This window comes from Rhamphochromis sp. 'chilingali' (assembly GCF_963969265.1).
Source record: "Rhamphochromis sp. 'chilingali' genome assembly, chromosome: 5".
In the NCBI taxonomy this organism is placed as follows: Eukaryota; Metazoa; Chordata; class Actinopteri; order Cichliformes; family Cichlidae; genus Rhamphochromis; species Rhamphochromis sp. 'chilingali'.
This window is the reverse complement of record NC_137932.1, coordinates 11,423,566-11,450,295: the sequence shown is the minus strand read 5'-3', so window position 1 is coordinate 11,450,295 and position 26,730 is coordinate 11,423,566. Positions and strand designations below refer to the sequence as shown.

The window sequence follows — 26,730 nt, the reverse complement described above, 5'->3', positions numbered from 1 at the left end:
AATTAGATAAGTGTTTGTGCACGGCGAGGTAAGATTCTCTGCTCGCAAAACAGCGGGGCGCTGTATCACTTGTGGAATTGTTGCTGCATTGTGTGTTGTGTAGCTGTTCGCGTATCGATTGACTCTAGCTTGCATCAGGTGCATTAATGCAAATGCATGCATGGAGCACCTGCACACGATGCCCATGCTGGATGAGGCGACAGCAGACGACCACCACTAGAAATCGAGATAGGGAAGAACAGATTGCATGCTTGTCTGACCCAACCTGTCTGTGTTTGTCTCTCACACACACAACAAAGGTGGGAGCTTTTTGAAATTAGATGCTGGGCTAGTGAAAAAACAGACAAGCATTTCCAGTCAAATTAATATGACAGCAGGGAAGCAGGGGAACAGCCTGACCTTATGAGAAAAGCTTGAGTGGTGTTGAGCCAGGGGGGGTTAAACGACAGCTCATTATGTAGGCGACCTCCCTGATTGTTGCAAAAATGTTGTCATTTTTATTTTATTTTTTAAGATATTTGTAATAATGTGATTTTACGCTCCAGTCACACAGGCCTAGAGATCAGTTGGCTACACCCTGGCAACCACTGCTTGCTGGGGGGGAAGAGTATTCCTGGACTGGTTGCTGTGAATAGATTACTTAAAAAGGCAGTCACACAGGGCTTAGACTCCCTTGTAACCACAGGTCACAGGGGAAAAATGTGTTTTTGCTGTTGCCTATTGTTTACAATAAAGACACCAATTTATCACTGGCTAAATACTCATCAAGAGTGGGCAAACTATAAAAAGGCCAAAGCAAACCAGAAACGGTATGCTTGCCTTTAAAGTAAAAATTAGTTAAATCTGGCTTATTTACTGCTTTTAAGTACTTAACTAGTGTTTGCAGATCTTCCATGCAAACCGCAGCCAAACGTTGCATATGCTAGCAACCAAACCACTGTACACCAATAAAAAAATTAAATAGATTCACAATAAATTCACTACAGGACAGCAAGCTAACCTCTTTACCCCATTTAAAAACTACAGAGTATTTTCATGCAACATTTGAATTATACAAAGTTGGTGTGTTTGTTTGTTCTGCAGGAAGTTTTACAATAAGAAATGCATAATCTACCAAAACACTTCATATACAGAGCGAATATTTGATTAAAAATGAAAACGCATCACTGAGCAAGTGCTTAACTTTAAGTATAACCTCTCTTCTTCCTCTCCTGTCTGGTCTTTCTTGTCTTTGTCCATCTCTGAGTGAACTTATCAGGCTCTTTTCTGATAAGAAATACAGCAGCTGTACCTTTTAGCTAGGAAAACACTGTGCAACAAACTGGACACAAACAGTTTGTGTGTTTGCTGGTGTTTTCTGACCAGGTTCCCTGGAGGTGGCCAACCACTTTCTAGGCCTGCATGAGTAACACAGAATCCTGTGATAGGGTCTATTTTTAGCCGAATCCCTTTCTTTTACTAAACTTATCCAAGTAGATCTGGTAAAACAAACCAAACATTGGTTTCACTTCACATGTGGAGTATGACAATGTGTTGCATAATCCAAAAGCATATATATTTTATAAACTAATCTCTGCAGTCGGAATAGTTTTTTGATATTTTTTCAGAAGACTGCCAAACGGAAAAAAAAATAAAGCTGCTATTTTTGCCATTACGTGCTATTTTGCTCAATAACGAGCAACTGCGCTTTCTGTTTATGTCAATTATTGAAATAGTGAAGACATTCTTTAGATGTCGTTAATATATTCACAGTAGAACTCCCTGCAAGGTTCCCCACTGCTCAACTTTTGCCTTCTGTATTGCAAACACCAGACATTCATAATAATACATTCAAATGACAGCAGCTCATACCACTTCTAAGTGACACGATCCTTATAAAACTGCAGGGATCTGTTATATTGCCTGTCAAAGTAAAAGTAGCTATTTTTTGTAATTGTCTGCACGCAAAAATAATGTGCACATTCATCTAAAGCTTATAATTATCACTCTCGTTTTAGCATTACAAGAAATACAAAAAAATGGTTAAAAGCATATGATTACAAAAAAGTAGTGACATGCTAAAACAAGAACCTGATTATTCTTTGAATGTTTCCAAAGTACTGAGATCTGAGTACTGAGATTTGTTTTTCTTGAACAAGTCCCTCACACTGATACTCATTTAGAGCTAATGATAGCCGTGGCACCAAAATGCTATTATCATTATCTTGCATGAATAGCTGGTCTCAGAACTCGTCATTACCCTCCTCTGTGAAAAGCTGCTAATGGTGCCTCTGTGATGGCAGCGGCCACACGGTCACGCACTGGCACCAAGCGCAGTATTTACCTGACGGTTGGGTGTAGAGCTCTGCTCACACACTTTATGCTCAGGCGCTGCAATTAAGTGAAGCTGCTAAAATAATTAATGAGGATTAAAGGATTAAGGAAGAAGCTGTCAATCTATTTTTTTCAGTCGTTTGTTGTGAAGATTTTACATCCCGAATTGATTTCTGTCTTCTGTTCTTTACCATGAACCGTCTGCTTTCTTGAATACACAGCCTTAATGTTTAGAAGACCCCACTTTCAGTAGACTAGGAAGAGCCTGTAAAGTCATGCAGTTCTGCTGTATGTACATCATTAGACACACACCATGACTAACTTTAGAGCATTTTTTTAAAAAATGCTAAATGGCATCTGGCCAATTCATAGCAGACTAGCTAATGTTCTATGAATCCTAGATGGAAAATACTGTTCAAAAGTTTTAAGCCATTCCTCATATCTTTGTATTCTGCTTCCATCAAGCCACACTTTCTTCTGCTTTTATTAAAGTGTTCTTGAGCAATAGTTCTCCAGGCTTTCTGAAGGTCTTTTAAAGCATTTATTTTGACACTTTGTTACTTATTTTCAGTCCAGTTCTTGTACCTGACCATTTTCAGAGGAATGTTCTGTTTTTGTTTTGTTTTAGGCCACTTAACAGTGACCAATGAATTATTCAGGCATAAAAAAGGCTAACAAAAGAGATGTACCAGTGCTGTCAACCAGTGACTTGCATATCTTGGCAAAAAAACATAAATTAATTAACCCTTTCATGCATAGTGGTCACTACAGTGGGCAGCTATTCAAAGGCTGTTTTCCTGATGATACACTTGCACATAAACCACTACACTGGACACTGATGGGTCACTCCATACCCTGCGCACCCACTGGTTGTTTAATGTTACTATAGATGTATCACTTGTTTCATTGTAATTATTGTTATTTAACCCTGTCATGCATGAATTATGACAACCTCAATCAGGATTTTTTTCTTAAGTGTTTTTTATTAATCTTGTCATGCCTAAAGATGAATAAAGATACTTATAAAATCCTGATCGAGGTTGTCATAGTTCATGCATGACAGGGTTAAAAAAAAAAAAAAAAGAAAAGGGGCGCTGTAAAATTAAAGGACAGGGGAAGTGGCAGACCTAAAAAAAAATGTGTGTGGGCCTAAAGGTGTTACACAGTACTGTACATACTGTAAAATAACTTTTATATGCTCTTGATATCTTATTGAGATCTTTAAAATGATTTGTATTTGCAGCATTAGTTTAATGCGCCAAATGTAAAAATAATTCTAAATGTTTCTGGGTGTTTACATTTTTGACAAATTTATTATTTTTCTATTTTCAGTGCATAGTATTTATTTTTTCTTATTCAAATCAAGTACCGTATTTCCCGGACTACAAAGCGCACCTGAATATTAGCCGCACAAGCTAAAATCAGGGGGAAATCCTGTTTTGTACATACATTAGCCGCACCTGACTAAAAGCCGCAGGTGTTTCAATGTTGACTTATCATATGTAAGAGAATATGCACAAAGGGAATTGTCAGGAAAGAGATGGCTGTTTGGAGACACACCCCTTTTATTAATATTTTGAAAAACAAGTTATGGGTACATATTTGCACATGTAGTACATAACAGTAACCTACAGCACACCAGAAAAATAGATTCGGACTACCTTTTAGGCTCAGGTGCAGTGACACGGTTTTAACAAGAAGAAAAGTCAGTCATTCACCATCTTTCTCTTCTTCCTGCGCTCTAAAACCACCAAAGTCCTCTTCTCCAATGTCGGAAACGAACAGGCTCAGGATGGCTTCGTCATCCACTCTCCGCTTCTCTCCTTCGTTGTCACTTTCAAAACCAAAGAAATCCTCGTTGTCAGTGTCAGAGTCGAACACCCTCAGAAGGGCCGTGGCGGTGTCCTCCTCTCCATCATGCAGCAGTCCAGCCCTTCAAAATCCGTTGGTGATCGTGGATGTTTTCGCACTTTTCCACGCTGTCAGAATCCACCGGTGGAGTTGAGCATAACTTGCTTTTCGCAAGTTTATCGCCGCTCGTCATCCACGCCTCCCGCTGAATGCGTAGCGCTACTTTGAAGTTTGTTTTTCGCGCTACTTCGTACGGCACTACGTTGCCTGGCGGACGGACATGTGACTAACATACCACTCTTGAACCCCGATCCTTCCGCCAGGCAACGTAGTGCCGTACAACAGCGGAACAAACAAAACAAATCGTCTTACGATATCACAAAAATCATGGAAAATCCATAGAAAAGCCGCACCTGACTAAAAGCCGCAGGGTTCAAAGCTTGTGCAAAAAGTAGCGGCTTATAGTCCGACAATTACGGTAATAAAATGTAATTGGGCAAATAATTGATCATGTAAATAAGTATTGGCTGGAGCCCCATTTGATTTAATTACATTTGACAATAACTTTTACATTTGATTAGTTGACGCAAGTCCTGCAGGTCATCTCTGGGGCGGGTCATGAGCTTGTGGTTTGAAAAGGTTAATTTATCCTCTTGAGGGTCACACAATAGCCATGAATATTTTTCTTAGCCAAGAATTGAGTAATGACTTTGATTAGTCAACTCAAGGGTGTGCTATTGGGTTATTGGTTGGGCTGTTTGTGCTATGACATGCCTCTGTTACACCCACACCTCTTCATAGATGAGCTTGAAAACAAAGTAGGAGCAATTCATGGGTTTTAGTAGGAGTTTATGCATAAGATGATGATGGTAGGAAGAGTTTGGTCCTTATTGAAATGACCCGGGTGATAAGCTCCATGAAGAGTAGGAAGCTGGCCTCAACAGGTATACTAACCATCTGCCAGTATTTGATGTCTTATTACCACTGAGCAAAGAGAATTTGGTTAATAGAGATGAGCCCAGTGGCGCAAATTAGCCCATAGCTTTCTTGGGGTTGATCATTCAGGGACTGTGTGTTTGCGCAGAGGTGGTCATTAACTTGGCAGGATTGAGTAGCCGTGGCAACAGAGGTGCTGCTGCTCCATTGTGAGGCTTGTTAATCAGATACAGTAAATAGCATTCATTTTGAGATGACAAGTAATGAGAGGGTGTTTACAGGGAGCGTGATGCTGTTATACTAATGCTCAGAAGGACTCAGACAAGAGCTGCCTTGCTACACAAGTTGGCAAAGGTTAAATAACCAGCGCTCTTGTTCTCACCAAACTTGGCTAAGCCACACAGCAGTTTTTAATAGGATACCTACGGTAAATATGGTGTAATTGTGGATAAGGAGATTTAAGGGTCTTGAGCAGAGACCCAACTTCAAACCCTTCAGTGCTTAACATGGTTATTATGTTAACTCAGGCCACGCTTTAGTTCTGTGGAGGTTTTGCAAGCATGCTTACTCAATAGCTGAGGGGGAAAAATTAAGTATTTTCAAAAGGCACTATAACCCAAGAAGGCGAATGTTTTGTGACATAACCATCAAACCATGACACACGAATTTGCATAATTCATGAAATTTATCCACTCTATCATTGCCGAGCTGTTTAATCTTCGGTCGCAGTGTGTAGTTCAAAGCTATTTTAAATTTCATCTGCGAAATTTTGAATGTGTTTTTAATATATCTAATCGCTGACTTTCTAGTTACTTGTGCTGAGGGCTAATCAGAAACATATTTGGAAGTCTAGACTCTGCTTTGCCACACACTGATTATTAGAAGCATATGCTGTGTAAATTGCATCTGGTGTGGGGGGTCTCTAATTTTGAGGACGCTCTTATAGTTTCTTAGTGAAGGTTCCCTGTGTTGCTACATAAACTGCTGTCTCTTGTGTTTAAACCACCAATATTGAAGGCAATTGTGACAATAACAGTCCTTTAAAACAAAAATAAACTGGTATTGGCCAGTTGCTCAGATTCTGATTATGGTGCAGTTATGTTTGCTTTGTTCAGAAATTTATTCTTTTCTGTCATCATGTCCAGTTTATGAGATGTGCAAAGGGAATTACAGACCGACCCTCCCCTAATTTGGGCTGTAACCCAGCAGAAAGCATGAGAAATGGATTGGGAGCTTGCAGAAGAAAATGTGCTCAGCTGCTGCCTTATGTATTGCACAGAGCTTTAATTAGTCTATTACAGCAGGGCAGTAGCAATGGGTTATATGATCCACTGCTATTAGAGCACTTAAAGTCAGCGTGTCTCCTGCTCATTTAACCCCGCTGAGCCATTAAGGCGGATGGTCTGCACGGACTCTTTATCAAATTGTCTCGTCTGAAATGAAATGCCAGAAAAACCCACGCAAACCGCAGTGGTTGAAATATCTCGTTACATGTTGTGCATGATGTGCTCCACGTGGTTTGTTTTCCATTGTTGCAATGGATATTTATGCCACTGTTTTGACTTTATTGACACGTGGCAGCCTGAACAGTGGCGCATACATTAGCCGTTGTACAACACCAAGCAATAAGTGAAACCACGGGCCTCATTGCTGCTACAGCCATCTGTCTAGTACAGAGTAAATCTGAGTGTGTGTGTTTTTTTTGGGTTTTTTTTAAACCTACGTTACAGACTTGCAGTGTTGTAATTGGAAGTTCTCTTTGATCCAAGCAAGAGAAAATTGGCTTTGTTTGAATTCTTGCCTCCTTTGCTGAAAGTAAGGTTACAGTGAGAGTAAGAAGCAATTGCGTATCTGTTGGTGTGATAGTGTATTTCAATTATTTGTATCTACGGTGATACAATCAGCAAGTAGGGAGCTTATAGCTGTCACTCATACTTTGTATGCTAACCAACCAGCTTTGATGGTAATTACTTACTAGCGGCTCTGTTAGCCTTCGCTGCAGGAGAAGCTGACTGCTCGAGCTGTATTTTAAAACAGACTGCTCTCTGGCAAATTATGTTTGGTACGTCTAATCAGCAGAGAAATAAGGCCTAGGTTGCTGCAGTGACATGAGGGAAAGATGCTGAGGCAGGATACTGGCAAACATGCAAGGAATCGCTAAGCAGTCTGAGTAATTATTTCTAAATCAATATTTTGACAAGCAAAGCTCTGGAGTGCCAAATCCCAGCCCGTCAGATTTGAGCGAACTTATCCCTGTGGAATCTCCAGCGCTCTGTGCTGCTGTCGTGATTGATTCCCACATGATACCTTTCACATGATGGCCATCTGCAATGTTAACAGGGCGATCCCCATCGATCGGGGTCCTCAACGGAATATATTTGAGGCTCGCTGCAGACCAGGCTGCACTTTGTGTGATCTGAACGTTAGTGTGATCTAATATTACAGCCTTTAATTAAGCCCTGTTTTCGTTTAATTAAAATGTTTTTGTTAAAGTAATTATGTCATTGTTAACACTTTTGGTAAATTCATGCTCGGGTGGCTGGAATAAGCGCACATGGACCATATATAACCGCACACACACACTCGCGCATAAATTGTAAACAGAAGCAAGAAGGGCTTGACAGATGAGGCTATACATATTCATTAATGAGTCATTTAACTCCAGCCTTTGAACCAGCCTCTACTGGCTGTGCACCCAACTTGGTACTATATTAGCCTAGACAAATTCTTACACGGCCATTTATTTCTGCCTTGTTCTGCAAATTCCTCTTCAAAGGATAAATGTTTAACTGTAGCCTGGCTGCTGAATAACGAATTGTATTCTTTGAAAATGAATAAAAAGTGAATGTTAAGGTTTTATAGGCACAGAATCTTTTCACTGACTGTGACACTAATGAAGCAGGTAGGAAAACACAGCCTGCGCATTTTAGTTACATTTGTAAATTTGTACATTTAACATTTACAATAGGAAGAAAAGGATTGCCCATAACTGGGGGGTTATTTCAAAAGCTGGTGGAAAAGAAAAGACCGGACTTTTACAACATTTTGATTCTTGTGTTTATTAACCAACCCTATCTGACAACCTCAATATATACGCAACCGTGTGTGCGTGCATTATATATAGACACATGTTTACAGTTGTCACACATTTTCCCTATTTTCATTTTCCCTGTACATCGTCCAATCTCTATCCACCATTTTTTTTCCTACTTCTTAGTAGTGTGACACAAATTTCCTCACACCTATCAGTTCAGCCTCACACTTCCTGACAAACCACATTATCTCTGCACTGCTTCGTCCAGTGAACAACCCTACTCTCGGCCCCCTACATGCAGACACACAGAGTAACGTCTCTCAGATGAAGGCCAGCATATGGCAACATGGAATCTTTTAATAACACCTCTTGAGTACTTGTTCTGGGCCAGATCTGCTCTCAGAATGTCACGCTGTTGCTCTCACGATTCACAAAAAGATGTTCGTCCATTTAATGGAAAAGTCTTGAATCTAAAATGCTTCACTGACAGCTAAATAATTATAGCAGTGTATGATCAGCAATAGAAATTTACTGAGCTTTGCATTTGTCTAATGCTACAGTTATACGAAGTAAAATAGTGGTTGGAGACTGCAGCACAACCAAAATTATTGCAATCTGCAATGAACATGCAATCCTTTAAAACTGTTGCTTTGACAGGAACCATGTCTGTGACACCTCAGTCAGCTGCCGTCTTCAAAGCAACTTCAGTGCATCGAGACGATGATGAAACAACAATAAGATGAAGTCGGGTTGCCATCAGTTTTTGATCAAATGGGGTCAAGTTGGAACTTACATGCTATCTGTTTGTAATAATATGGCGTTTAACTGTGATAAATCACTGAAAGTCACAAATCTGCTGCCCTCCACTTCACTGCTATTCAAGAGTCCAACCAGACTCCAAAAATAGTGCTTTCACTGCAAAATGACATAAGCGCTCAGCAACCTTGCTTATATATAGGAAAACAACCAGAATACAACCAGTTGGCAGTTTGTTGCACATACCTGTGCGTTAAGATCTATGTTTCCTTTTGTTGAAGCAAGACAGATTATGCGATGGAGAAACAATAATACGTGACCGTGCTTCCACTAAATGACTACTCCAATTACTCATAGGTTATTGTTAATAAGTGGACATTTATGTTTAATTGAGTGCATTTTGTTTAAGATGAATTTCCTGGCTGTGGCTGGAAACGCCTCGTGTAGTCAGTGGATAAGCAATAACACAATGGGTCAAGTCTCTTTCAAGACAATGGTATCCAAATGACTGGGCATTTAATAACAAGTAACATGCTTTTTCAGTGTTCTTGAAATAGGTTTCAAAATCAAGATAAGCTTAAGATTTTAAGTAGGGTTATTCAAGTTAGTCAAAGAGACCAAGACACCTCCCACGTGGTATGTTGGCATCGCAAGTCAAAATACTCTTGCTTTGGCATCCATTCCATTATGGGAAAAGGTTTGTGGTAAAGTTAATGTGGCTATTTGCTAATGAGGCTAATTCCACAAGAAGGGCTGTGGCCAGATTTTGTACCAACAGACGGATGGGGGAGAGAAGCGATAGAGGAAAAAGATTAAAGCTTTACTGATAAATTCCAGAATAATGAAAAAGCAGCGCCTCAGTTCCCATCCTCATTCTTCTTCCCTCCGTGCTCTTTGCATTAAGGATAACTAATGTCCCCGTTCCCGCTGTTTGCTTAAATTGTGTATTCTAGTTGTGTGTCATTTTTAGTTAACATGCAAAGCACATTGAACCAGGTGGCTGTGGGGCACAGAGCTGTGATTTCCCTCAGCAGGAGTCAGGTTTTAGAAAAGAGCTAACAATGAGCAAACGTCTTGAATGGAGAAGGATGTTTTTAAGTAAAGGCGGATAGGAGCTTTTCATCTAGCTGTATGCTATTTTTTTCTTCCTTTTTGCATTTAACTGGGGTTGAGGAGCCTGCCTTGAATTCCATCCGGGATAATAAAAACACGAGTCACCCACAGCTTTATAAGAAACCGGAGACTATTGCTGCCTGCAGTTATTATCACACGATATTTTGCTTCAGATTAATAACCATCGGGAGTTTTAAAAGTAGTGAGCTATACTGTGTAAATATGAATCAATGATTTTATCCAGTAGCAGCAGCAAAAATATATTGCTAGTTTTGGATAAAATAGCTGCTAAAGCATCCAATGCATTATCAATGCTTGGACACATGTATTCTTGACATATTGATAGCCGATAGCATATCCTGAACAGGGTTATTAGTAACCTAGGGGCTTTCCCCCCCCCCACCCGGTCCCACAAGATATCCTTCTCAGCTGACATCCTACGCGTGATTGGCTGAGTGGGCAGTTGGCATATTTTACTGGCTTTCCTTGTAGTCTTACTTGATTCCCTTTGGCTGTGTTAGGGGTGATGTACAGTTCACTTTCAACTTGCATCCTAGCTGCTGGGTCGGTGGTAAAGCTTGTGTGTTAGCAAAGAGAAATCTTCTTAACTCTAGATGGAGAAAAGTAGCTGGTGAGGAGAATTCAAGAATTCAGCCCAGCTTTTTGTAAATCGGTGAGGAGAGAAAATAATGTTGATCAATTTGATGACAATTAGAGGAGGCACAGTATAAATATCCTAAATATTGTTAAATTAAAATTAAAGAGTGAGAGAGGGAGATGAGGAAAGCACAGCGGACGGCTAGATGGATTGACCTTTTTGTCTCAGATACCCAATCCACCTATTTGACAGAGTTTCCAATACAAGTATTGGATGGTTGCATCCCTGAAGAAAATGTGTAACGTAATTATTCTCCAAATCAACGAGCCAACCCAAATCTGCTGCTGATGCTTTCTGTGCGTTGATTTTTAATCACTGGAGCGTGTATGCTTCTGTGTGTGTCTATGCATATTTGTAAATACGTCTGCATGTGTGGATTTCTGGGTGGGTGTACTCTGACATATGCCTGCAGGTTTGCACCACTCTGAGGGAGAAATGGAAGCTTTTCACAATGACACCCAATACTTGACACGTCCAACCGTGAATCTACAATCAATACAGCAGCACATATTAGACTTTAGTGCAGAGTTGTTCTTTTTCCCCCCACCCCTGTTCTCTGACTGTGATCGATTCGAAATTACAAACCCTGCCTAGGTCCTACAGTTGCATCTTGCTTTGAAGTTTTTCAAAGGATTAACATGAGCCAGCTAGCTGAGATTTCTGGCACACATTACAGTACATGTAGCCATGTATTTTCTGTCTTCCAATAATAGTCCAAGTCCAATTCGAGCAAAGATCCCAAATGTTAGTGGGAAATGAACAGTGCTGCAAGTCATGTTCACACACTGTCTCCATGCATACAAGGTGGTGTAGTATATGTCAGTGTAGCAACACTATTCACCACCCTCTAAAGTCCATTTATCATTTTCCAGTCAGCATAGACACCTCTAGACAATAGATACTTAAGCGTTTAGACATGTTCCATATTTAAATCAAGCAGCTACTAGGTTTAAGTGATTTTTATGAATGTGTGTCCCCCTGTCACCGATGCTCTCTGACCTTTCCTCCTGACCTTGTACTGTCTAGTCACCACCTGGCTCCAGGGGAAATGTGGTGTGACACAGGATGCACACAGTCTGCCTCACACGTACCTGACAAAGATTAATGGCACCTCAGATATTCATCATTATTCTCCCTAACAGCAGTCGGATATGGCCCTGGGCCAGATCTCTGCCATCAAAACCCACCGTTGTAAAATATTTCTTTTCACTGCTCAGCTGAAACCTGGCCAAAGCCGCGTAGTACTTTACAGCTTCCTAAACATTTTTTAAATGCAGGATTACACAAATGAAGATTCACCAGGGTGCCAAAAATATGCCATTGCTACCAGAGTAAACAACCGTTTCTTTGACTGTTAAGTGGCCTTTTACAATCCCTTGCTGTCTGTACGTCCTGCGAGCAAGCAGTAGGCCTCCAACCTCTTGTTATCCATCCTAATTGTCTGGAAACGAGAGTCGATGAAGCTCATACAAAGGACTGCTGGAGGGAGAGGTGGTGGTGCTTGGATGGCGTGGGGGGTGGGCGGGCTATTGTTGCTGTCGGATAGATAGAGAGGTAATCATATGGGGAATGGAGGGTGGAGGTTGCTCTATCTGCCTGCTGCCTCTCCTCATAGGAACATCTGCCTCTCAGACTGCAACAGATGCAGAGGCACACAGGGAACGATGGCGGGCGATGGTGCTGCTGGGAGCTGATGCATCCTGCCAGGTTGTTGCGGGGAGATTCAGCACCAGTGTGGTTTTTAAGTATATTAGTTGTCTCTGTTGGCACTTCATAGCTGATCATTTTTAATCGGTCATCATTCACGAAGCAAGGAAAAGGCAGCAGCCAGCAATGTTCAAAACCATACGTTGTGCAAAGTTCTAATGCATGAGCTAAAATGGTAATGCTGTTAAAACACACAATAGATTAAATCAGTAACTGAGAAGAAAAAGTTGCTAATTAAGGAAAGGCTAACCGCAAAGCAGGTAAGAATGCAGAAAATCACACCTACCTATTAGAGAGTGCTGGGTGTGCACTTTTGGCATCATTCTGTGCATTGCCAACCAGATTTCTGTAAATTGTCTCAAATAGGCTGAGATTTGTTATTTGTCAAAAAGCGCCTTCCATTATACATGGTACATTTAAATAGGATTCCAATTATTTGATGCCACGTTACCTCAGATTGGCCTCTGAATGGCTCCACACACCATCTGGTGTGTAGGCTAGAATCGTTCGCACTGTATGGTCCTAAAATACACTTACAATACACACAAGCTCACGCTCATCCGCTCGCTCAGTCGTTCACTCGCCCGGACTAGTGCCTATCTGTGATGCGGTAGCACACCTCGACTGATAGCCTGCTGTTAAATCTCAATGAGCCAATTTTCTTCTTCCAATGAGATTCACCCAATTACAGTTCTGCGTATTGGTATACCACAGGACAGCTGCTACTGCTGCTGCTGGGAAATGGATTGTGGTTTGGTAAAGATTGGCTTCAGCTCCTGCTAGATTTGTTTTAATCACATGTTTGATTAAATAACCGTAGCTCAAAGTTAGCTGTGAACATTAAAGGAAAGAGACACAGATTTTACTCTAAACCAAACTTCTTTTTTTCTTCCTGCAGAATCTCTGTCTCCTCTTTGTTTCTCTGGAGTTCTGCATTGTCAGTAATTTGGGGACATGCTTGATTTCAGGAGGGCTCACAGGCTCAGGCAGAAAGAATTTGACTTTAGTGTCAGAGGTGTCTCAGATGTTTCAGGAAAGCAGCTCCCCAAAGACCTCAATATACTTGTTCAGCAAGGGGTTACAAACATGACTCTGTGACATTAATTCAGCAAAGATTTGGTTTAGAGGACCGAGCGGTGCCTTACAGATGCAATCTATCCGACCTTGTCATTTCTACTTCAGTGAAGAAAAGGGCAGTTTTTTTTCCCAGTGAGCCTGAGGCCAGCTATTTTTAAAACTTATGTGGAGGAATCAGCTACTGTTTTGGATCCCAGGCAGATTCTTACTTATTAGGTTAAATCCATGACTTTGCTTTTTACTCTTCTTTTAAATCCCACTTTAGTTTTTTTTTTATTTTTATCATTACTTCCATCTGTTTCACGTGAAGGTCTTGTAAGGATGTAAGGTCTTATCTGTTACAGAGGTCTGGTGTGGACAGTGATGTGCCAGCAGACCACCGAGCCTGTAGCCGTGCTTATCAGCCTGTACTGGTGGCACCGGCCTGGACCGCTCTTTATCTCTTATCTCTAACACAGGATGTAGAGCAACACGGATCCTGGCTCAGCAGCAGCTAAGCAGGATATCAGGGGGGCTGCTTGCTAGCTGGCTTATTGTCAAAAAGATATCAGAGAGATTATTAACTCTCACATTTGATGATTGTGTGTCTGTGCGTATGCGCGCGTTTTGAAAGAAATTTTATGCAGTGTCTAACCTGATATTTGTATGAAAGGTGATTATAGTTATTTTTTTCAGCGTGCAGGTTTTTGGCATTGTGTCTGTTCATTTTCAAAATGACAAAGTCCAAAATTATGCAGTATTCATGTAACACTGTTCATGTTACACTAAGATGCTGAGATCACTATCTAAAAAAGTAATCGGCACTCAGATAACACATCCTCTACAGATTTTTAAGAATTATATCAACTTTACAAAGCCAGTGTTTGCTTCATGGTTGCTGGTTTGTATTGGATTACACAAGTTTTGCCAAAAATACTGTTTACCTACCTCCATGTAGCACAGGGTGGTGCTCCTAACTACACAAAATCTCTAGCACTTTTTCTGTTGTGGACTTATAACAGAGAACTTCTTCCTACGACCTCTGGGTGTATTCATGTCTACAATAAAGTAAAATCAATGTTAAGTAGAACAATTTGAGTCCATGTTACAAGCAGTTCAGATATCAATACTAACATTTCTTCCTCTCCTCATTCCTGTTTGCATTAATGGTAACAGCAGGGTGAAAAGAATTGAATTAATGCTGATATGCTGCTTATGAGTCACATATAGTATTACCATATTTATGTATGTTAATTAATTCACATACTCTTTGAATCATCGCATGCTTTGAGTTTCATTTTTGACGTTCTCTAACTTAGGGCAGCTTTACAGGGCGACCTTCTCATTTCGCTCACAGGCTTTGCCGATGCTGACCACAAAGTGTTTGTTATGACAAGCATGATTAACATGTCACTGAGTGAAGACTCTTGCCAGGCATTTAAACTGATTCAGGGGAAAGCCAGGATGCCAGGGGGTAGAAAGAAGCCCCTGGATGAGTCTCACTGAACTCTGTTAAATCAAATGTTACACATTTTAAATACCAGGTTTCTTCTGTATTTAGCATGAAAGATATCTGTGACGTGCATATTTTCTCTAATATCATGTATTTTATTTAGGTTTTAAAAATGCCAAATTGAAAATGAAATCGGGGTGTGGGTATTTTCCCTGTGTGCTAATAAATGGGTGTGCTTAAGTGCTCAATAACTAAAGTAACAGATCATTTAAATTATTGATGAGTGACTTGGAGTAAAGACCCTGGGGGCAAACTGCCCTGCCAGTTGACCTTTCTGCTGTGAACTTTGATCCATTCTGCACACGACTCATTACAGAACCTGCTACAATTCTTGACCTTTTGCAAGATGCATGGGAAGTTCCAAATGTCAGTACCAACCTTCGGCAACGTTGCCTACAGGCTGTGAGATTTTTATGAACAAAAAAGGCCAGAAGTCTTATTTGCGCTTTATAACAAGAGAAAAGCTGATTAACTACTATATTATACAATGAGGAATATGCAGTAAACCCCTTACTGTCCATTTTGCCTAGCAGCAGTGACTGATTGAATGGATGTCATGGCAAATGCCACAGCGCTGCTTTACATAGCGGGGTGACGATGGCTTACACCATGAGGAACAAAGCATCTTTAATAGTCAGCTATAACCCATCATTCTTTCAGGTTCAACATAAACAGAGTCACTCCTCCACTCATTTACAGTGTATATCACCCTCATGACTGAACACATTAAATCAATAACAGGTACATTCATTCTCGGGATTCACTGGTTTCCATTTCTCAGAAAGAAAAAGCCTCGTCCAACATTTTATTGAAGCAGTATATTTCAAACCTGGGCAGAAGAGCCTGTTATTAGCTAGTTAATGTGTTTAATGCTGTTGCTTTACAGCCTTTCAGCTCGACAGGCTAATGGCATGTCCCGGCTTAACCTTGATCTTTAGGGTGCCTGCATGCTGAATCATTGCGTGCAACAAAGGATATTTTTAGGCAGACTAGGACAACCAGATTCAAATCAGTTGTTACCAATCAGAGTGTGTGTTCTCCTACTCTAACATAATTATGATCAAACGCATCCGCGACCACCCATCGCACAGTTCCTGATACGGGATTAAATTTAGCACATACCTTAGGGTGGAAACATCTCTGTGAGCCCTGCTGAGACCCACAAAAACAATATTGCTGATCCTCCAGACCTCCCACTCCCACACAATGCACCACTAAGCTGCAGAAAGTGTTGGGTATAACTGCAGCACTTTTTGCTGTGGGATAGATTAGTGCATGCACAATTAAAATGGGTCATTCCACCAGCCACTGCCAGTAAGGTATTTTTATTGTTGGGAGTATCCCATTGGATTAGCCCCATGTTACGTCCTGCCTGCTGCATTTTTTTTTCCCCACAAAAAAGAAAGGGGGGGAAGAGGGGGGCAGAAGTTAGTAGGGAACAAATGTCACCCTTTAATAGTACAGCATTTACTTGGCTAATCATAGAAGAAGGAAAAAAAGAGCAGTTTTAGGGATTTCGTATCAAGAATAGACAGTTGTGTGTATACTCCACACCTGTGCACGTCTGCAACCATCTGTGTGTTAATTTGGGTTTTGGGGAGGAGTCAATATGGCTAATCCCTGTAAAAGCCACATTTTTGCCTCCTCTGTTTTCAGAGTGCCCTAACCTGTGGCTTATCATCACCTCAGAAGCTTAAAGCTCTCAGAGCTCCGTCAAGGGATGTGAAAAGATAGCTGGAGGGAGCGCAGGCCCGAATCAAGTTGCTGCACAAATCATCTGTTGCTGGAGGGCTGCGGCTGTCAGTGGCACCCTGTCAGATGGCTGGAGCGAGGGAATGAGAAAGTGTAACACTGCTAGAAGAGTTGAGGTCGGCAGCTGCCCTTTCCTTAATATGATCATTTGAATTCAAAGCTGTCACTGATCTGATTGCTGGCATGCTTCGAATTTATATTCCATGACCGCTAGGCTTTACGAGGAGTTGTGAATGGAACACAGAGGTGGCATACATACACACTCATTTCCTGGCTTAGTCGCCCATGTGTAGCGTGCTGGTTTGCATTGATTTATTGTCTTTTTAGTTCAGACTTGACAACTTAGTGCTGAAAATTAAAATGCAGAAAAGAGTTTGTTACAGCAATGCTTCACACTGACGTCGTTTTCTGGTAGCAGAGTAAAAATAGGGCAGGAACTTAGGATAAATCAGTGGTTGCAATACATTTTTTTTTTCACGTTTGATGACAGGATAGTGAGTAGATGCCCCGACCAACTGGTAGTCCAATGATTTAGGGTGTTTCACACCTTCAATAACAAGGTATGGGTCACCTGGTGGGAGGCAACCTCTCACCAAACAATTGCAGTCTGCCTTGGACTGACTAAACCCTGTGAATGTTTGCACATAATTTCCAGCATGCTGCATTCAGTCATTCAGGCAACTGACTGTGAGTCATCACAGACATGATTACCATCTTTTTCCTTTTTTTCCCTTTAAAGTAACCATCATGATTGGAAGTTTATTGCACGAGGTTCATTGCAGGTTTGGCAGTGCTGCAGTTGCCCACCATTGTCTTTGTGTGACTGCAGCATTAAGTGCATTAATGCATCAATTAATTCAGCAACAGTTATAAAATATAACTGTGGTACTTGCATCATTAAAATGTGATTGGTCTATGAGATTGGTGGCATGTCCTTGAAAAGCCCCATGCGCTATAATAAAATAAAGACAAACATTCATCTGGTGTTTGTGTCTGCATAGTTCCCTACCTGTGCAAGTGAAGCATTATGGGAAATCCACAAGCTGCATGCTTGTGAACAGTCCTCACCAAGCACTAGCACCTAGCCTGTGTGCTAAATGCAAAGGTCAAATTTTAACTATGTACAAGGTTAGCTTGAACCGGAAAGGGAATCACTGTGAAAAGTTTGGTTTTAGTCCATCATAAAAAAAACATTCTTGCTACCGGATATCCTCTATCATTTTCTGTAGCTGGAGAAAAATGAAAGACCAATAGCAGCCCGAACATGGACAAAAGTAGTCTACATTAGCAGCGGTTTCAAGTGGTCTCTACAACATGCATGCATCTGCAAAGTTTGGTGTGGCACCAAGATATTACCACTGATATATGATGCAGGATCTGGTTCTTATTGGGTCCTCTTTCACACCAAGAAGGCTTTCTGCACCTCCTAAAGGGTTATCTTTCATGGCATCATGTTCAGAACTGTTCACTCTCAGTATTTGTTAAACAGACAGGAAAGCTGTGTCAAGCCTGAAGCCTCACTGACCACATATGTGTTTGTGTGTCTGACTGCAGTCCTTTCCAATCGAAGCATCTTTCATACCTCCCTTCTCTAAACCAAAGAGCATATTTGGGTGAATTTATGTGTTGGTGTAAGATGAGATACAAATCCCATTACATTCCTAATCAGAGAAGGATGCTGAGTTGGCAAAATTCAGACAACTGTGAGCAGAAGTGTGTTGATGCTTCTAACCCTGAGATGTCTGGAATCCACAGACTTTCTCCCCTGCTTCTACAGATTTATCAAAGTCCTCCTGTGTAATTTCTATACTAAATTACAGAACAGAAACTAATATCACAAAGCATGAAGATCAGCACTTTTTCTTTGGCCTGTATGCCATTCCTTTTTTGACGAAGTGTCTTGATGTGATTTCTCATCCAGTCTAGTGTCAGAGTATAGTAAAATGAAGCCATCTCAGTTATTATTTAAATGAATAAAATATAACAGCACAGCAAAGTCAGTATTCTAGTTTTTCATAAATGAAAAATACATTACAAACCCCCACACTGAATACAAGAACTCTATCAAGAGGGAAATTAGTGTCACAGTGTACTGATTATTCTTTTATTTTGGTTCTTTTTGGCTAGAAAACTGAGGGATTGCTAGTTATCGCCATGTCTATATTTTGCAGCTCCATATAATGAACATAGCCATAAGCAGAGTTAAATCTGTGAAGTGTTGAGATCCAGTGTGGAATGTACAGAGTCAGTCAGAGGGGCCTATTGGTCTGGAAGGCTGCTGACAGACAGATTGATGTAGTGCTCACTCCTTTGAGAGATGATGAATGACTTTCTGTGGTGCTTAGAGTTGCCAACTCCCCTCCAGCGGGAGAAATGTTGGCCCTAGAGACTGGAATATAGATTCTGGTGGCAAAAGCGGAAGAGTGGTGGTGCCAAACAAGCTGACGTTCAAGATGGTTTAGGTTGCGCATGGAGCACGATGAGGTTTATAACCCTCACTTTAATTTAACCCTGGAAAATCCTCTGATGGAATTAAAGGCAGTTCCCTTTTTTTAATGTGTGTTTGTGCATACTGTGTCTCAACAATCTGAGGTCACTGAAAACATTTTCATCTTTTTGTTTAGAGAAACTGCCAAATTATTGCAGGAGGCAGCTGAAATTAAGGTCAAGCACTAAATAAATAAAATAATTTCAAACTAAATGTATTAACACACAGATCCACAAGGTTATAATTTTCATGACTGCTATTAGCTGTCTAAACATTATTATTGTTGAAGTAATGTAATTTTTGAAATACTCAATCACTTGATTCACCTTTCCCGTCCATTCTGATGCTCAGCTTGAACTTCAGTAGGCTGTCTGGACCATGTCTATAAGCCTAACTACATGGAGTTGCTACATTGTAATTGGCTGACTAGATACTCACATTAACAAGAAGCTTAACACGTGTAGCTACTAAAATGCAATGTATTTGCCTTCATCACAGTGCTTTCATTCATGTGATAGATTACAAACTCAGACTGAAGTCTTCTGGGTTCACGTGTAGGTGAAAGTTGTCTGGATGTGCGTTTCTCTGGGTGGCAAACGAATGTTTGTATTTAAAATTCAAAGAAAAACAAGGGGGAAAAAATAACACGCAGTAGTTTTACTTATCAGCTGCTGACAGCATGCCTTGTCTCTACTTGTCAGCGGTCCCACTCAGTCACGACGGTGCTAATTCAACCCTGCTGCATTTCCTATATATTTTTGATAACTGCAGTTATCCATGGAGTGCTTTTATTATGCAAACATCGCACACAAGCAGCTGGAGAGCAGATTTTAATTCAGAGGGCCTCGTCTCAGCCAAATGCCGAGGAACCCTGTGATGTTAGGCTGATTAACAGCGTACATTGGCGTGTTCTTGCTGTTGGCTTTGTAGGTCAGGCAAATTAAATCTGAGCTTTTTCACTTAGATATTGTAGTGCCTGCACACAGTTTTAACAGCAGGTCGCATGTCACCAGTAAAGTGCCTGTCAAGAAACCCTGACAGGACTTCGTTATGCGAATATGGCTGTTTCATACTGTTATAAATGACAATATAGGGAATTACTGTCAGCTTGGCTTTTTAGAGTCCACTCTGCTCTTGCTAGAAGATAAAGCACCTTTATTGAAATTTCAAATAGCTGTCATGCTAATTTGTGCATTTTGCTTGTGGCAATTTTTTTTTCTTTTTTTTTTTTTTTTTTTTTTTAGAGAGAGTTTCTTGTACCGTCTGCAAACCTCTTTGGCCTCCTCTTTAGTTGGCATTGCTTAAGGCCTGTCTCTGCCTGCTGTAAAACCAGCGCATTAGGCCCTCTGTCATCGAGGAGATGGATGGACAGTGGCTTCTCAGCTGGCGCGTAGATAGCATTGCAGTTTCACGGGCGACTCTTTCAACAGGGGAGACATGCCAGCAGCAGGGAGGATGGATGGAGAGGTTGGATGTTGGGGGAGAGTGTGGATTAATGAGGGGCGTCTGGTGACGGATGGGGCAACATCAGTAGATGGCTGTTTCAATTTCAGCCTCCCACTCTACTTCCTGCCTATATTATTCATCGGGCCGAAGTACAGAAACTCCTTCGCTGCTAAACTTAAAGCAGTTATTGCTTTTTTCCCCCCCTTCCTTTTTTTCTTCTCAAGTCTTTTATTCCCATTTGGCCGATCAACTTTTCAACAGTAAAGCCATGCATTGTCATATATGTAAAATTTCCCTATAATTTTCATCTTGAAAGTGCTTGTTTTTTTGTTGTTGTTTTTTTCAATGTCAGTAGGAAGAAATTTAAGCAGACATAAGAGCCTCACACTCAAGTTAACAAGTCCCATGATGCTGGGTCATAAATTGTGTCCACCATTCCCTCCAGGTCCCCCTCCTTGCCCTCTCTCCTTATTCATCCTATCCAACCTCCCCAGTGGGACCATTATAATGAGTATGTTAGTATGTGTTTGTATTCTCTGAAGTTGGGGGGGCTTTTAGAGGAGAAGCCATGAGCAGCAGAACGGGGGGGGAGGGGAAAAGGCTTTAGATGAAAGATGAGAGGAGGAACTGAGCTATGAGGAGAAAGGGAATCAGAGGAGAAGTGGGGGAGGGGGGAGGGACACAAGGACTACATTAACTATTTATGGGTATGCTCCGATGGCTAATGGGAATTACATCTGTTTTAATTATTGATGCCCTAACCGTCTGTCTTTAGAATCATCTCCTCTGGGGATTGAACTGCCTGACAGATTCTATTGTTGTTGTTTACGTATGATATGGAGGCATATGTAGATTGCGTTCCACTAATAATATTTAAGATTAATATGGCGGATGTAGCAGGTGGTGGTGCAGACGTAGCTCCGACTTTCAAACGGTCACGATTAAAACCAGAGATATATAAAACAACTGATGGAAGGGTAATTGTAGAGGATGAACTACTTAATTTCCTTGCTGTAAAAATCAAAACTTTAAGTCAGGATGAAATTGTGTTGTTGGCCACGAACACATTTGAATCCGAGGGGATTGAAGCCTCCAAGAAAGTTTTGTTTGAGCTCTGCCCCACTACCTCACAGCGGTGCGTTGGATATAAAGGACAGCATAAAGACGCCAACAATATTAAACTCTGTCTTAAAGTGCTGAATGAGTGTGGGGAGAATATCCCAAGATTTGTCTCTCATCACCTGGACGATTTGCCGCCTGTTACATACTCCAGCATGGATGTGTGTTGTCTACTACGGCGAATGGACCAGCTGTGTGCTGAGGTGGGTGCTTTAAAACATGTAGTTAAACTACAGGCGGATGTCTGCGAGCAAGTTATGACCAATGCTGTGGAGGTCGACCAACGTGTGACTGTTCTTGAGTGTCAGCCTGAGGTACCGGCTGAGCCTGTTATGCTGAATGCTCAGGGGTCGGGGACCGCTTCCCACTTTCCCCTGGGGAAACACGCAGAGGAGCGGTGGGGGAATCGAAGTAAAGGCGGCCCGCGCGGAAGGCAGGGAGCCGGAGCTTTGGCTGCTTCAAGGACTGGGACAACAAGCACAGTGTCAGCGTTTTGTCCGGAGATGTTGCTATGTGGTCAAGATCGGGCTCCGACGACAGCCCGAGGCCGTAATATGGAAACTACAGCAACAACGGAGGATCCCGTTGAGACAGTGCTTTCTACATGCTCTCCACAATGGAGTAAAGTTGTGAAAAATGGCAAGCCTCGTCTCAAGCTGGAGAAGGTTAATTCAGGTTCAGGAATGCATGCTGCTACCACTGGACACAATAAGAGGCCTGGACCTGTATCGATTATCGGCACTGGAGCTGTGAGTACAATCAGAACTGTGAAAACTAAATTGGTGAGCGTGTTTGCCACTAAATTTGCCCTGGTTGTAGATGCAGAAACTCTTGCTCTGTATTTGAGAGAGAAACTTAAAAGAGATGTGACCTGTCAAAAAATTGCTAGTAAACGTAGCAGGTTCAGCTCTTTCAAGGTTACTGCTGAATGTAATGATGTGGGTGAAATGTACAATCCTGAACTCTGGCCTGAAGGGGCTCTGGTCCGGCGTTTTTATGAACCTCGTAAGCCCGGTACGGTGGTGCCAAGCTCAGTGGATCCAGCAGGGGAGATAACTGCGCCTTTTGGTACCAACGTATCAACATGAAGATGTCTATTCGGGTATTATCTTACAACTGTCGTGGTCTACGTTTGGGACAGAGTGCAGGGGACAAAGCTCGACGGATTGTTGTGGACAGTCTGCTTGCAGAATGTGACATTTTATGCTTGCAGGAGACATGGTTGTCCAAACAGGACCTGGGAAAACTTAACTGTCTAAATGCAAGTTTTTTGGGAGTGGGGGAATCAACAACTGATCTCAGCACAGCTATAGTCAGAGGCAGAATACCTGGAGGGGTTGCTGTGCTTTGGGACAAAAAAATAGACCCTGTGATAAAGCCCATTAGACTGGATGTAGACTGGTGTATTGGTATACAATATACACAGAACAATAGTAGTTTTATCATTCTTAATATTTATACTCCCTATGAATCTTGTCAAAATGAGCAAGAATACCTCAGTAGGCTGGCTTTTATTAATGCATTTATTCAAGACAATGATACTTACAGCATATATGTTTTGGGTGATTTTAATGCTGATCTCACAGACAGCAGTTCTCAGTTTGCTGACCACTTAACTCATTTTTGTCAAGTTAATAATCTTATCTTGTCTACCAAAGTGTTACTGCCTGCAGATAGCTATACATACATAAGTGAAGCCTGGTATAGTACATCATGGCTGGACCACTGTATCTGTACAGCTGATGGACATGCAGCTTTAGCAAACATGACTATTAGGTATGAGGTAACTGTGTCAGATCATATACCTTTTGGTTTTACTGTGAATGTGGAACAAATGCCAGCAACAACTGGAAACAATATTGCTAATATTGCTACCAGTGTAAAATTAGACTGGTCAGCTTGTAGTGAAGATGATTTCTTAGCTTATCATAGTAATACCGATATACATCTGAACAACATTTCTTTGCCGAAAGAAGCTATTTTGTGCAAGGATGTCAACTGTAAGAATGCTGTGCATAAACATTTACTCTGCTCCATGTATGATGATATAGTGACTGCTCTGCATGAAAGTGGTACACTGCTTGATAAACAATATAAGCATAAGAAACCTAACATCAGACCTGGCTGGAAAGAACATGTATCCATGTACCATGATGAAGCTCGCATAGCTTATAAATGTTGGGCCATGGCTGGAAGACCTAAACAAGGCCCAGAATTTGAACAGAAAAAATGTGCGAATGCCAGATATAAGTACGCTGTTCGCCTTATAACTAAAAATGAGCAAATGCTGAGAGCAGATTCTTTGGCCAGGAAAATGTTGTGTAATAATATGGCAGATTTTTGGAAAGAGGTGAAAGCTCTTAATAACTGTAAACCATCTCTACCATCAACTGTTGAAGGTGTTTCTGGGGCAGATAACATTGCAGCATTATGGAGACAGCATTACAGTGCGTTGTTTAACTGTATAAAAAGTGATCCATATGAGGACAATCTTGACATGAGTAATGACACAATAAGTGTAAGGACACATGAAGTATATGAAGCCATTCATAGGTTGTCTGATAATAAATCCTCTGGTTTGGATCACATCACTGCAGAACATTTAAAACATGCTAGTTTAAGGCTAGCTCCTCTTTTAGCACTCTGTTTCACTGGGTTTATGATTCATGGCATATTACCAGACTCAATGCTGTGTGTTTTACTGGTACCAGTTATGAAAGACAAAGCTGCAAAAGTGAGCTGTTTGGATAATTACAGGCCGATTGCACTAGCCAGTATTTTATCTAAGGGGTTAGAAAGAATCCTGTTTGATAGAGTTAGTGTGTTCATCTCTTCTCTGGATAATCAGTTTGGCTTTAAACCAAAGCACGGCACTGACATGTGCATATATGCACTCAAGGAAATAGTCAGGTTGTATAGGGCTAAAAATTCATCTGTCCTCATGTGTTTCATTGATGCCTCTAAGGCTTTTGATCGAGTGAACCACAGAAAACTTTTTGATAAATTGAAGACACGGGGAGTTCCTCAATACATCGTGAGGATTCTCTCTTACTGGTACGCTCATCAGAACATGCAGGTTAAATGGGGAAGCAGTATTTCTGCCCCCTTTGGTGTCAGCAATGGTGTCAGACAGGGTGGGATTTTGTCTCCAATTTTATTTAATTTATATGTCGATGATTTGTCCATACAGCTGAGAGCCTGTAACACTGGGTGTATATTAGGTGAAGCACTGATAAATCATCTTATGTATGCAGATGACCTGGTTGTTTTTAGTCCAAGCAGTGCTGGGTTACAGGATCTTCTTAATGTCTGTACTGAATATGGTGTGCAATATGACATTGAGTACAATGCTGCTAAAAGTGCTGTTTTGATATGTAGAACCAAGCAGGATAAACAGCTAAATTTCCCTTTGTTTAAACTGGCACAAAAAACTCTTGAAGTTCATAAAAAGGTGAAATACCTCGGTCACTTTATTACTGAGCAAATGAATGATGATGATGACATATACAGACAACGATGTAAGCTCTATGTGCAGGCAAATACTATTGCACGCAAATTCAGCTTTTGTTCACTTCCAGTTAAAGTGGCTTTGTTTAAAGCGTATTGCACACCGCTATATACTGCCCCCTTGTGGTCATCCTACAAACAATGTAGCATGCAGAAGCTGCATGTTGCATATAATGATGCGATGAGAATCCTTTGCAGGATACCTAGAAGTGGTAGTGCCAGTCAGATGTTTGTAGCTGTGGGTGTCTGGACTTTTAAAGCACTTTTAAGAAAGTTAATGTTCAGTTTTAGAGAACGACTGGATGGTTCGAGTAACAGTATAATTTTAGCACTTACAGATCCGACAGTGAGTGGTTCCCGTTACTCATCCAGTCTCAGAAAGCACTGGTTAAAGTGTTTGTGTATTTATTGATTTATTTTAAGTAATTGTGTTTTATGTATATTATGGTTTTATATTTTTACAAATGCTTTATATACTTATTTATATACATATATATATTTAATGGTATACCTTGTGTTGTGTGTGTGTGTGTGTGGGGGGGGGGGGAGTTGTGTGTGTGTGTGTGTGTGTGTGTGTGTGTGTGTGTGTGTGTGTGTGTGTGTGTGTTTCTTGTCTTGTTTTTATGGACATGTAGTCTGCCAATAAAGATTGAATTGAATTGAATTTGGTTGCGAGTAATGGTCCCTAAATTAATTTTTTTTTCTGTTCCTTCCTTTCATTTTAACAACTTAATTCAATTATGGTTTTGCGTGGGGACTTGAAATAAGACATAGAAACTCAATCGCCTTTTCTACAATTGATGCCTTTTTGTGTGTCCTGCCTGAGGCTTGTGTAGGAAGCAAACTCATAATGATAATCTAATCGTGGTTTTCACAGGCAAAGTATGAGCATTGGCAGGTATTATAAGCTGGAAATAGCGCAATGTCTAGAAGGACAGGTCTTTGGAAATCGAACCGGTCCACCTGCATGTCTACGTTAAAGGCCTTCTTTTTAAGGAATCTCTTATCTTTCAAGGGGAACAGATTTAATGTTTGCTCAAACTTGGCCACCTTGAGTTTCTGCGTTTTTTCTCTTGCCAGTTATCTCTCGAGTTTTGCTCTGCTTAGATTGGTTGCCAACTGGCCCTTAGTCAGCTCTGCTGTGAGAAGGTATTGGTGTAGCAGATGGCACTGGTAAAGCCTGAGGTGTCTTCAGAAAACAGAGGTCCTGGCTTTGCTGCAAGTTAGACGAAGATTATTTTCACTCAAGATGAACTGTTTGGGTTTGCGTATGTGTATTTGCTTCGTATTTCTGTGTTAGGGGTCTCACTCCTGCTACAAACACTACTCCATAATGTCACTGTATTTATAGAGAAGTGAACTTTCTCTGTGCTCGTCTAAGAACTGCTACTGAAAGACACAGAGTAGTCTCAAGCAGTTATCAGCACCTGCCTCATGCTAGCCATTGTTAACATCACCACCGCACCAAGTATTAATTACTT

The 26,730-nt window shown here is 41.0% G+C and overlaps 1 protein-coding gene across 6 annotated transcripts in view; it reads left to right on the top strand.

Annotated features, from left to right (window-relative positions):
• sash1a (SAM and SH3 domain containing 1a) overlaps positions 1-26,730 on the top strand; it is a gene marked incomplete at its 3' end in the record, with an annotated part of 169,927 nt that overhangs the window by 20,999 nt on the left and 122,198 nt on the right. For 2 of the 6 annotated variants that reach the window (XM_080882103.1, XM_080882105.1), the window contains exon 1: positions 21,498-22,491. The exons of the other annotated variants lie outside the window; for them this stretch is intronic. Of the gene's footprint in view, positions 1-21,497; positions 22,492-26,730 lie in introns of those variants that run through there. 6 annotated transcript variants of the gene reach the window in all.